This window comes from Chenopodium album, chromosome 17 (genome assembly GCF_948465745.1).
Source record: "Chenopodium album chromosome 17, dcCheAlbu1.1, whole genome shotgun sequence".
Taxonomy (NCBI): Eukaryota; Viridiplantae; Streptophyta; class Magnoliopsida; order Caryophyllales; family Amaranthaceae; genus Chenopodium; species Chenopodium album.
Window position 1 is genome coordinate 20886397 of NC_137850.1, and position 12943 is coordinate 20899339.

A 12943-nucleotide genomic window follows, 5' to 3' on the forward strand; every position below is an offset into this window, starting at 1 on the left:
ATTTCATCACGATCAATAAAAGCTTATATTTAAGGCTTTCAAGGTTAATGTTGACGATAAAAACTCCAGATCTGGAGTTTTCATGGTTAATTTGGCCAAAAAAGGTAAATTTTCATATCTATTTTTTTTAAAAAAAAATTAATTTTACTAGTTTTTTTGTTAGGTGATTGAGTTTTTTCGTAGTGATTTTGGTTTAGGTTGAGTTGTTTTGATATTTTTTCGTGGGTGGCTGGGGTAATTACGGGTGGTCTGGTAGTGTTTTATTGGTATTTTTCTTGTTTTTTTTTCTGTTCTATTTGAATGTTGAATGGGGTGAATTTATATTTGGTTAAACTCTAATCTATAGGTATGATTTCTATCTTCTTTGCCTTCTAACAGTTTGTTGAAATGCTCTGTGAGAATTTTGATTTTTTTTCAATTTAATTTTAATTCAAAAAAAAATGAAATTCTCAATTAAATTCGCCATTGTCTTCTAACAGTTTGATGAAGACGATGACAATAGTGGATTAGTGGTGCTCCAAGTGTTAAAGAAAAACATATTGGCAAATGGTTCTTTAATTAGTTTGATGAGGTGCAATTTTTCTCCCGTTGTTTCTATGTTTTTCAATTAAATTTTATATTTACACTTTAAAATTGTTGTGCAAATCTCATTTACTTAATTTTTTATTTTATTTTATTTTATTTTATTTTTTTTTTTTTTTGTTGTTGAATGTAAATCTAAAGTTTTCTAGTGGAATTCTCAATTATAATCATTCATTTTTTGAATTTTGTTTTGTCAGATCTGGTTGATGTCGTTACAAGGTAGCAAATGGATCGGAGTACTCAAGTCTAGTTAATGTAATTGTAATTGTAAATTTCAATAAATTCAAACAATTTTTTGTTGGGATTTTATGTTCATTGATTTTTTTTTTTTGCATGTTACATAAAAATTAAGTGTATATATTAAGTGTACAAATTAAGTATACAAATTACTAATACCAATTTATAATTTAGCTCCTCAATTCTGCCAATTCGTATAGAGCATAAAAACAAAATTAATTAAAACACAAACCGTAAAAAAAAAAATTATTTTTTTTTCAAAAAATAATTATTTTTTTTCAAAATATTAAAGAACAAAGAGACCCGTTATTTGACTTGACAGGTCTGTTTCATACAGTTAAACAGACCCCTTATATCAAACAACGGGTCTCTTTCTCTTCGAAACTATCAATCTCATCCCGTAAATAACAGACCCGTTGTCAGTAACAACGGGTCTCTTTGTCCGCACAAACAAACCCCTCATCAGAAAGGGTCTCTTAATCAAAGAGACCCCTGAGATAGAGACCCGTCCAAAAGGCGGTCTCTCAAGCATATTTCAACGGGTCTCTTTGCCTATTTTTGTAGTAGTGCTTGTCCTTCCGGACAAGTGCGGTTTTAGTGTAAAGTCTATTTCGTATGTCACTTAATGTCTCTTCATGAACTATAAGGTATGATTATTCGTCATCCTTATTACCTCCAGAATTGTTTCTCGTTATCTGAGTTTGACTTTCAATGAGCAGATGATTTCTAAAATTCTTCTGAGCACATCCATGCATTTTCACAGTCTCGCGCATCGAGAGGCCTTGTAAACAACAAAGAGATGTTCCCTATTTATTTAATAAGGGGACATTCCCAATCTTGTACTTTAAGTTTCTCTTACTAAGAGGACCTAGCCGCCCAAGTGTTTCCGTTATAATCCCCATGTACGAAAGACTTTTAACTGACATCAAAACGTACTAGCACTCAAACAAGAGAACTTGCAATACTCATGGTTGAGGAAAGAGGTTCTGATAGCCATAATGAAAAATATACTTATGACGATTTTTAATCTCTTAAAGTATTCTCATAAGTTGATCTAGTATGGTTCTAAACCAATACCTATACAAATGATTTATGACAATCATGTCCTTGTAGCACAAGAAACGGTGCTATAAATCATATTACACACTAATCTCAAGTGGTCATTAATCGTCCAACTTTTAAATGACCTTAAATAGGGATAATTTTCGATTATAATATTCAACGTTCACTTAATAGGTGTTTCTTTATCCAAGACATTGTCTTGATGCCCTATTTTGAATATTCTCAAAATCGAATGGACTCATTATTTAATTCTAAACCACAATTAAATAGAAATGGAGTGATAAAATTGCATAAAATTTAAATTACTACAAAAACTGAATGGTTCAACATAGTGTTTTATATTAAAATATTTAAAATTAATTAAAACACATAATTGGGGAAATCAAAGCCAATCTCCAACATGCCTGATTCCCATTGCCTCAACGTGCTTGTTTTGTTTCACTTAAGGCAAAGGTTTAGTGATTGAATCGGCAACATTGTCATCTGTTCCAATCTTAAAAATTTTGATTTCAACCTTGGACTTCCATTCCGTTATCATGTGAAATCACCTTTTGACATGTTTGACCTTCTGAAGTTCCCTTGGCTCTTTTGCCTGAGCATTAGCTCCATTTTTGTCATAATAGAGGTCTATTGGACCTTTTATGGAGGGTACAACATCAAGTTCACCAACGAACTTATGAATCCAAACTGTCTCCTTAGCTGCTTCAGAAGCTGCCAAGTATTCGGCTTCAGTTGTAGAATTTGCAATCGTGCTTTGCTTAGCACTCTTTTAACTAAACGCTCCTCTATTGAGATAAGATATTATCTTGATTGCGACTTGAAGTCGTCTCAATCTGTCTAGAAGCTTACGTCGGTGTAACCTTCAACAACAAAATCATTACTCCCACCATAGACCTGGAATTTATCCTTGTCCCTTTTTAGGTACTTTAGGATATTCTTGGTCGCAATCCATTGCGCCTCTCTTAGGTCTGATTGGTATCGGCTCGTAGCACTTAAAGCATACGATACATCCGGCCTAGTACATATCATAGCATACATGATCGATCTAATAAGTGAAGCATATGGTATCTGATTCATCCTTACTCACTTTGGAATACTGTTTCCAATGAGCAATATGTCATCGACATACAAGACGAGGAAAGCAATGTCACTCCCACTGACGTTTTTGTAAACACAAGACCCATCTGGATTCTTGATAAAACCAAACTTGCTTATGGCTTCATCGAATCGCATATTTCAAGTTCTGCTTGCTTATTTCAACCCAAAAATGGATTTCTTAAGCTTGCATACCTTCCCAGCATTGCTTGGATCAACAAAACCTTCAGGCTGTGTCATGTACACAGTTTCTACCAAAATTCAATTTAGGAAGGCAGTTTGACATCCATATGCCGTATTTCGTAATCGTAATAGGCAGTAATTGTTAGGATAATCCGGACGAACTTAAGCATTGCAACTGGAGAAAAGGTTTCATCATAATCAACGCCGTGAATTTGCATATAACCTTTTGCTAATAGTCTATCTTTATATATAAATACATTTCCATATTTGTCGGTTTTCATCTTTAAAATCCATTTACAACCGATAGGTGTGTAACCTTTCGGCAAATCAACCAAGTCCCATACTTGATTTTCAAACATGGAGTCCATCTCAGATTCATGGCTACTTGCCATTTAGCAGAGTCGGGGCTCGTCGTAGCTTGCTTGTAGGCCGTTGGCTCATCTCTATCCATAACTAGGATTTCTTGATCCTCGGTTAATGCAGTGCCGAGACATCTATCTGCTTGAGACCTTGGCCTTTGTGACCTACGTAGGGTAATGGACTGAGCATTTGCATTTCGGTTTGACTTTGCACGGTTTGACCAATGTCAATAGTTGCTATTTGAGCACTTAAACTGTCAATTTGACTTTGTTACTCGTCCTCTCGAACTTCATCGATTTTAATTTTCTTCCCACTTATCATTTTGGAAAGATATTCGTTCTCTAAAAAGACACCATCGTAAGCAACAAACACTTTGTTCTCGGATTTGTTATAGAAGTAATACCCCTTGGTTTCTTTTGGAAAACTGATGAGTGTCATTTATGGCACTCATTTAGCCTCTTTTAGGATGATTTTACATGACTTTTGTATCTCTTTTATTTCCTTTTCTCTAGTTTTGCTTGCATTTTCTTTATTTGCATTTTCTTTAGATGTTTTCTTATTTTCTTGCTTTTCTAGTTTATTTTGCATTTTCTTCTTTACTTTTTTTCTTTTCTTTGATTCTAGGAAGTTAGCGATGTTTGAGAGGTTCAATAGCATTCGTGTTGGAGTTTTCAAGCCAAAGAGGTTGTCCCGGTTTCTCCTTTTGAAGCCCAAAAGTAAAGGAGTCTAAAAGCAAGGTCTTCAAAGATGCGCCCTCATACCGTGTGGAAATGAAAAGGTGGTGTCGAACCCACCAAGAGAGCTCCTAGAGACTGCCTTTATCATCATGCCTCATCCAAAGCTCACAGGATCAATCTCGGCGGCACAAGAAGGCTTCCCCTGCTCACATGGCACGGGCGCGCACGAGAGAGGAGCGGGCACGCCAAGCACCTGCGCGGCCGCGCGCGAGCTTGGAACGGCTGTGCCTCCCGCTCTTCCCTGTTTCCGTACCCAATTTGTTGCGGCCGCACATAGGAGTAAGAGGCCTTGCCTTTTAAGGTCTCTTTTGGACGTCTAACTAACTTGCCCTTAGTTAGTTTTACTATATATAAATTTTCCTTCATTTTTTGAGAGAGAATCAATTAGAAAGAATTAGAATTAGTTTTGATTAGAATTTTAGAGAGAGAAGATCTTGATTTTGTGATATTGTTGTTAGATTTTAGAGAGAGAAACTTGGTGTTTGATGATTGTGATATTGAGAACCTCATTCCTCTTTGATATTGATCAAAGTTTTGTAAGAATCCTGTACTTTTCAATGAAATTTTATGTTTGATTTTGACATATTGTTGAATTTCTACTGTTAGCTTGACTTTGATTGTTAAAGTTTGGATTACAATGTTGATGATGAGATTTATGATTTCTTTTGTTATGCTTTTAAATTTCACCATGATTAGTGAGTAGTTCCTTTGCAAGGGAATGTGGTGAAGCATGTATTAGTGATAATCTATAGCTAATTTGGGGTTTTTGATTGATTTGTTGATATGATTAAATTGGTTGATGAAATTTGTGCACGTGCTTGGTTTGAAGAGGAGTAGCTGACCTTGATGATCATGCTAGATTGCATAATAGCTTTCAAACACACGAACAATTGAATTGGATGCTATTATTATCGATTGATCTTGATTACCAATTTTCCTTTGAAGTCATTTGTAGAGACATCTAGCTTGACCCTAGGATTTAGCTTCTTGAGTGATCTTGATTGCATATTTTGTTTTCCCTCGCATTGCTTAGTTGATTGGATTCCCTCGAATTAGGAAGTTTATTATTGATGCATGTGGATCCTAAATTCTCTAGTGTTTTGGTAATTGATTTCTATTTGATTTGTTAGATTGATTTGACTTCGATAGTTTAGACCAACCCAATCTCTTTGAGTTTTCAGAATAGCTTAGCCTTGACTTTAGTGAAACCGCCTTCCCTTGGGATTCGACCTAGACTTGCCCTATACATTGGGTTGGGTTTAGATTCGTAAATTTTGTTTTGACCGAGAAATTTGGCTTCCAACGACCTAGTTTCACTCGCCGTCCAAAATGGCGCCGTTTCCAGGGATGGCATGGTGATTGCTATTGTTGATTGACTCTATCCCATTTAATTTGAAAAATTACAAAGATATTTTCTTCCTGTTAGGCTACATTTGTAGCCGTGCTATTGATATTTGCTTTGACTTTTTGTATGCGTAGGGCACGAGATCGAAATTTAGTGACATTTGATCCGGAAATTGAGAGGACCATAACAAGGATAAGGGTTTCCAATCATTCCTCAAGTCTGAGTTCCCCAAGAGAGGAAATCCATCAAGAAGAAGAAGAAGAAGAACGAGGAAGCATGGGAGCTAATCCAAGGGTAGCTTTGAAGGAGTTGGGAACTCCCAGAGCTTATAGGCTTGAAAGTTGGATTGCTCCACCTACGACACCGACAAATGATTTCGAGATAAGGCTGGCAACGATCACTCTGATAGAGAGACGTCAATATAGTGGTGCAAAGCATGAGAGCCCTCTCAACCATCTTAAAGAATTTGAGAAATATTACAACATAATCAAGGTGAACGGGGGTTTCTCAAGAATTTATCCGACTTAAGCTTTTCCCTTTCTCTGTTATCGGACGTGCTTTAGAGTGGTTAGACAAGGAGGTGAAGCAAAATTCTTTAAGAACATGGGATAAAGTTACTAAGGAGTTTCTATCTCGTTTCTTTCCACAAAAGAAGACGGCCGAAGTAAGAGCTCTCATTCAAAGCTTCAAGCAAAAGCCGAGTGAAAGTCTTTATGAGGCATGGGAAAGGTATAAGGAGTACCAAAGAGAGTGCCCACACCATGGGATTCCCACCTAACAAATCATCCAAATCATATATGGAGGTTTAAGTCCTCAAGGCAAGTCTTGCTTAGATGCCGGTGCCGGTGGCCCTATCATGAAAAAAACGGAGGATGAAGTGGTTGACTTAATTGAAGATGTGGTGAGATATTACATGGATTGGAAAGAAGGTGAGAGAGAGTCGACAAGCAAAAGCGGTTCAACGGTTTATTCAATCACCTCAATTAAGGCAAAGCTTGAGAGTGATTCTTCACAAACACCTATTTTTCCCTCCCACAATAAGGGGAGAGGTACATCTTCTAACTCTACTCCTCTTTCAACTTCAAGTAATATGCCAATTGGATGTGTGTTTTGTGATGTTTGTGGGTCATATGACCATGATTCTTCTAATTGTCCACATGCATTTGAGAGTTGTGATGATGGTGAGAATAATGATTGTGAGCAAGTGAATTTTCTTTCAAACAACAACAATGGACAAAGATTTGATAGTCCAAGGAAGTTTGGGAATAGGAATGCTCACTAACAAGGGAATTTTGACAATTATAATAATGGTGGTTATAGAAACCAAGGAATCCAAAATTTCTGAGGTAACTATAATAATCAAGGTTATTAATAATCAAAATCAAGGCCAAGGGTATGGCAATCAATACCAAAATAATAGCCAAAACCAAAACTGGGGTAATTGGAGTAACCAAAACCGAGGTAATTTTCAAAATAACAACCAAAGGGGATCCCTACTCGGATTTGCTCCAAGAACCCAACGCAATGGTGAGAATTTCTATGCTCAACCTTCAACTTCTAAGACCACCTTGGAAGAGATCATCGAGAACCAAACCAAAATTTTGAACACTTACATGTCGGTAAGTGATAAGAAGTTCAATGAGATGATGACACACAATAAGATGCTCGAAACTCAAATCGCTCAATTGGCTAACACCTTAAAAGAGAGTGTGAATGCTAGCCCTTCTTCTTTACCTTCACAAGGAGTTAAACCTAAGAAACCCATGTATTCCATCACCACAAGGTGTGGGAAAGTGCTTGAAGAGAGCTGTTCTAAGAAGAGTGAGGAAAATGAGAAGATGAATGATTCGTGTGAGGAAAAAGAGAGAAATGTGTCAAAGAAGGTGAGTAAAGAAGCCTAAGAGGAATAGAAGAGTGATGAAAAAGTGCAAGAGGAGGTGATCAAGCCCAAACTTCCATATCCTCAAAAGTTTTTGAGAAACAAAATTGATGAACAATTTGGGAGATTTCTTGATATGCTTAAGGAAGTTCATCTTTCAATCCCTCTTACCGAAGCCATGACCCAAATGCCTAAATATTCTAAGTTCCTTAAGGAAATCTTGAGTGGCAAGAGAGAGTGCAATGAGATTGACTCGGTAGAGGTTGGGGAATGTTTTAGTGCTTTAATTCAAAATGACTTACCCAAGAAAATGAAAGATCCGGGTAACTTCTCTATCCCTTGCAAAATCAATGGAAAGTTGTTTCAAAATGGTCTTTGTGATCTTGGTGCTAGTGTGAGTATCATGCCTTATTCGGTCTTTAGGAAGCTTATGCTAGGTGAGCTTCTTCCAACCAACATGACTTTGCAATTGGCCGATCTATCTATTAAGTTTCCAAAGCGAAGAGTTGAGGATGTTCCCCTCAAGATAGGAGACTTCACCATTTCGATTGATTTTATTGTCCTAGAGATAGCGGAAGATAATAACATACCTATCATTCTAGGAAGACCTTTTTTAGCTACTTCGGGAGCTTTGATAGATGTGAAAGGAGGTCTTATTACTTTGAGAGTTGGTAACAATATGGCTAGTTTTGAGTTTAAACTGATGCATGAATCTTTTTCTCATGTGAATGGAATTTTGTGTGTAAATTCCCCTGCATACAATGATGATGTTTGCATGATTGCTTCTTCTACTAACAAAGTTCTTGAGGTTTGTGATAATTGTAGACACCCAAATGTTTTTCCCTAAAACCAAACCCAGTGATGAATATCTTTCACGTCATTTGATTATCGAACGAGGTGAAAGTGTGAAAAGTCTAGTAATGTGGATGTTTTTATTAAAATACTTTCTTTCTGTTTTTGAAAATATTTATTTTTATACTCTATTTATGAAAATAGTCAGTCCAATTTAGTTTGGTCCATGATGTAGGGTCCAATAATTGTGTAGTTGGATTGGGCTCGAAAAAAGTTTTCCAACGATATATTATAAGCCCAATTCTGATGAATAATGAGGTTGTTATGGCTTAAACTAAATTGGGCTCGAAATGAATTTTATATCTGGCCCAATGATCTAGAGGAGGTCCTATTAATTATTATTCCTAAAGTTATTAGGATTGATTTTAATCTTCTAAAATATTTAGAAGGTTCTTTTTTTAATTCTAATGGAATTAAGATTAATAATTATATTTTAAAAGAGTTTTATGATAAACACGGAATTTGCTGCTTAATCATATTAAGAAGAGGATTCCGCGTACAAACGCGTTTTATCTTTTAATTAGCGCCAAACGACAAAGTCTCTCGCCTGGCGCTAACATCTGTCGCCGGGCGCTAATCCTGTCGCCTGGTGCTGATGTCTGTCACCTGGTGACAGATGCCAGTTTTATTTCAAATAGGACTTGATTTGTTTCCGGACTATTTTTCTATAAATAGGGTCCTAGACCTCCGTTTTTCAATCAGCAATCAAGAATTCACAATCATCTCTCTCTTCTTTCTCTCTAAAGCTAGAAGCTTTCCCTCTCTCTATTCTTTTTCTAAACTTCTCCTTTCACAAAATTCCGCATACATTAGTTCTAGAAACACCTAGCCAAGTTCGAAGTTTCGTTCGCCTTAGACGTGAAAGGTTGATAATTTCTAAGGTATTGGTCCCAAATCTTTATCTCTATTATTTAATTTAATTGTTTGATTTATTGTTTTCCTTGAAGTTACTAAGGTGTGTATTTTGTTCTTAGAAAGAGATACGAGGCATCCAAGTAAATAATTTAATTGTTATTATTTTGACATAGAAATCATGCTTTGATTGTTATGATTCCTAGTATCATGTTTAGGGTAATAACTAAGATTTCTAATATCATGCATGTTTCTATGATGCTTCCTATTCTTTCTTATATCATGTTAGTATCATGCTAGGAATAAAGCTTTGATCTTTATTATTTAGTGACATGCTAGGATTTTTTATTAATCTTGTTAGTATTATGCCAAGGATCTTGCTAATATTATCATGCTTTCATGAGATTGAGATTATGATTATGATGATTGTGATTATTTTATGTTGCTTGATATTATTTGTTGTTATTGCTTGATCACGCCTTTTATGCATGTTTAAAGGGAATTTGTACTTGTAATCACGCATAATAAGATAATTAATAATCTTGTTTAGGCTAATTTGATTATAATTCAAGTGATCGCCAATAATAGTTTTTCTTGTGCATAAAATTCAACCAACATAGATTAAACAAGTTTACGGTTAATATATTGATTGTATGTTAGTCGGAAAGCACACATGAATACGAGAAGAATAAAGTAGAGGCCTATTTAGGGCAGGTTCAATCTCTTTTAGGTTGGATTTGTACCTTCATCCCCGAACTTCCAGTCATGGTTCCAGACCTATTGGAGTTAACGATCTCTTAGATCGTTAAGGGGTGTAACCTTCATCCTGTGAACGGTTTACAAGTTCCTAAAACTTATTGGCGACTCTTTTGCTCTAGCTTCCTTCCCTTTGGACGCCACCATGCTTAAGTGTATGATCACAGTGGGGCTCAAGTGTGGGGTGCTTGACATATTCCCTACAATAATTGTCTTTTGAGTGTTGAATGCAAGAAGGTTAGTGAAGAGAATAAGGAGCCTTTGAAGCTTAAGGATGAGGAGGTGATTGATATTCCTCCATGGTTTGAGCTCTACCCTCAAGAAGACGAGGTTGACTCCAAGTGTGTTGATGGTGAGAAGCCGTCCACTAGAAGGATTAAGAAGACAAAGAAGAAAAAGAGAGCTTTTAGAAAGAAGAAAATGAAGTTGAAACAAAATAGGCTTGTTTCAGAAGTTTCATCAAGTGAGGATTCATCAAGCAACGATGTGAAGTTGCTAAAAATTGAGGAGGAGTTTGTCCCCTCTAACACTTTGAATAAGGTGATGTTCTTTAACCCTCCATGATTTGGAGGAAGGGTCGAGCTAAGGACCTTAAGCAAGAGCTTCCATGGAGGCAACCCGGTTTTCTAACTTTTTCTTTTAAATTTATTTTTCTTAGTTTCTTTTCAATTGCTTTTCTTTCTTTCACTTGTTTTGTATTTGGATTAATAGGTTGAATTCATTGGAATTGGACTACCTCGAGCGAGCATGAGCACAATGGGAAGGTGTTTCGTGGTGTTTGGTGAGAATATGCTCGATATTATTGAATTTTGAGTTGAGTGGGTAAGGTAATTTAGGAGGTAAGTTAGGAAATGTTGTGCTAAAATTTAAAGCAAGTTTAAGCTTGGTGGGTTCATTATGGTGCTCTCATTAATTTGGGATGTTAAACCCACTGGAAATGGATTTAGAAATTGATAATTTTAGTAGGTTCAATAATCCCGGGATGATAAAGATCATTAAGCCATGTATGAACGTACCAAGAGCAATAATCAAGCAAGAAGAAGAACAGCTCTTGCGCAGCCGCTTATCTGAGCCGAATTCTTCCAATACCGAGCCAGAATTCTACCTTCTTGTTTCGACTAGTTTCTAGTACTGTTTGCTCGATTTTACTTCCTGATTGAGTTTTTCCCTTTTTACGAAACCCATATGTGTTCTACATATGGCCACAACCCTCTGTGGATTCACGCTCCATCTACCCAATCGAACGCTCCTGGCAATGAAGGGTACATCCGAGTTTGTTGAATTCTCAAAACCATGGAAGCGAATTTAACTCGTGGGGTCCCATCGAGTTTCGCCAACCCTTCCAAAGGTAAGGCTTCCGTGCGGTGCATCCAGACTCATAACCATGGACCCTCTTTGACTAACCTATATCCCGAACTTTAGAGAACTAGAGCCATGGTTAGGTTGCAAACTCATTGCATCATATTGTGACTATTTGACTATTTGTGCATTATTTGTTTGTGCATAACCTATATGTGTTTCCACTAACCGTTTGTTTAACTTGTGAATGAGTTTAAATAAACTAATTATTGACTAAAGGACTTTGCTAAATTAATTAATTAATTAATAAATGATTAAAATCTAAATAAATTGATCAAACTTGACTTTGTACGACTTTAGGTTCGTCCTTTTAGAGTAAAATACTGAAAACAGTTCCAGACCAATGTTCCAGCAATGGCGCAGAGGTTGGGACTGTAGCGCCACGCGCTATTGATTAGCGCCAGGAGACAATGTTGTCGTCTGGCGCTGATCCTTAGCGTCTGGCGACAATCTTGTCGTCCGGCGACAGTCAATGTTTTTGCTCGAGTCTTCACGACGAGTTTAGTTAATCAATTTACTTAATTAGATTAACTAGTTTATTAATGACAATAGTCATGTTTAGTCCTTAATTGAGTCTAGTCATATAGTCTAGTCAAATGGTCATGGCACGAGTCAAACATGTCATCTACACTCACTAGTTCTAGCACACACTTTGTGAATATATCACCATGACCATGTCTTAGGTTCATGCATGAGTCGGTTTTTCCGTCATTTGAGTTGGGGGTACATTCTATTCTTAATTCTTTCATACCTCTCCATCTACATTGTCTTTCCATTCTCTACATGCTTTCTCCATATCACAACCTTCATTCTTTCTACCTCCTTCCATCTACTGCATGTTGGATAGAGTTTGAGTCAAATAATTAACAAAAAGTATCCATAACTTCCCTTTTCACAACACTTGGTCAAGGAGAGAAGAGAGATTAATCAAGGACAACACCTTTATTCAAATACTACTTTTTGACAAACCAGTTAGTCGGAAAAGAAAAGCTAAGAAGATAATGGCGTCTCAGGAAGAAGTTAACGAACTTAGGAAGGACGTGGCCAACTTAACTGAATTGATAAAGACCATGGTTCTTCAAATCAAAGACCCTGTGAAGCAACAAAAAATGGAGCTCATGTAAGAAAGCTTAGGCAAACTCTCCAATGACTATAGATTCTAGGGCATTAGCTCACAAGGGGTCTCGGTGGACAAGGAGCTTCTTCCAAAGAAGTTCAATGCCAACGACATCCCTAAGTTCAAGCCAACAAACAATCCTTATTTTCACTTAAGGGCTTTTGAAACCATAATGAATATTAAAGGGGTTGATAGGAAAGTCTTTCATTCTTTGTTTTCTTTATCCTTGAAGCCTTTTGTCAACAATGGTTCTTTTCCTTTGACAAAGAAAAAACCTCTACTTGGGATGGAATAATAAACGCTTTCATTGATAGATACAAGTGCAACATCCAAGTGGACACAGACCATAGAAAACTTGAGATGTTAAAACAAAAAGAAAACGAAGGGTTCACCTCTTTCTTCAACAAGTGGAAGGAAACTTCCGCTAATATGGTTGAAGTTCCTATTGAAAAGGAGTCTGTGAGGATGTTCATCAAGAACCTTCAAGATAGGTATTCGAAGCATTTGAAATATCAACATAATTTGAA

The 12943-nt window shown here is 36.5% G+C and overlaps 1 pseudogene; it reads right to left on the reverse strand.

Moving 5' to 3' along the window:
• Positions 1–6271: 6271 nt before the first annotated feature.
• Positions 6272–6369, reverse strand: LOC145590379 (small nucleolar RNA R71; annotated as a pseudogene).
• Between the last annotated feature and the right edge of the window lie 6574 nt (positions 6370–12943).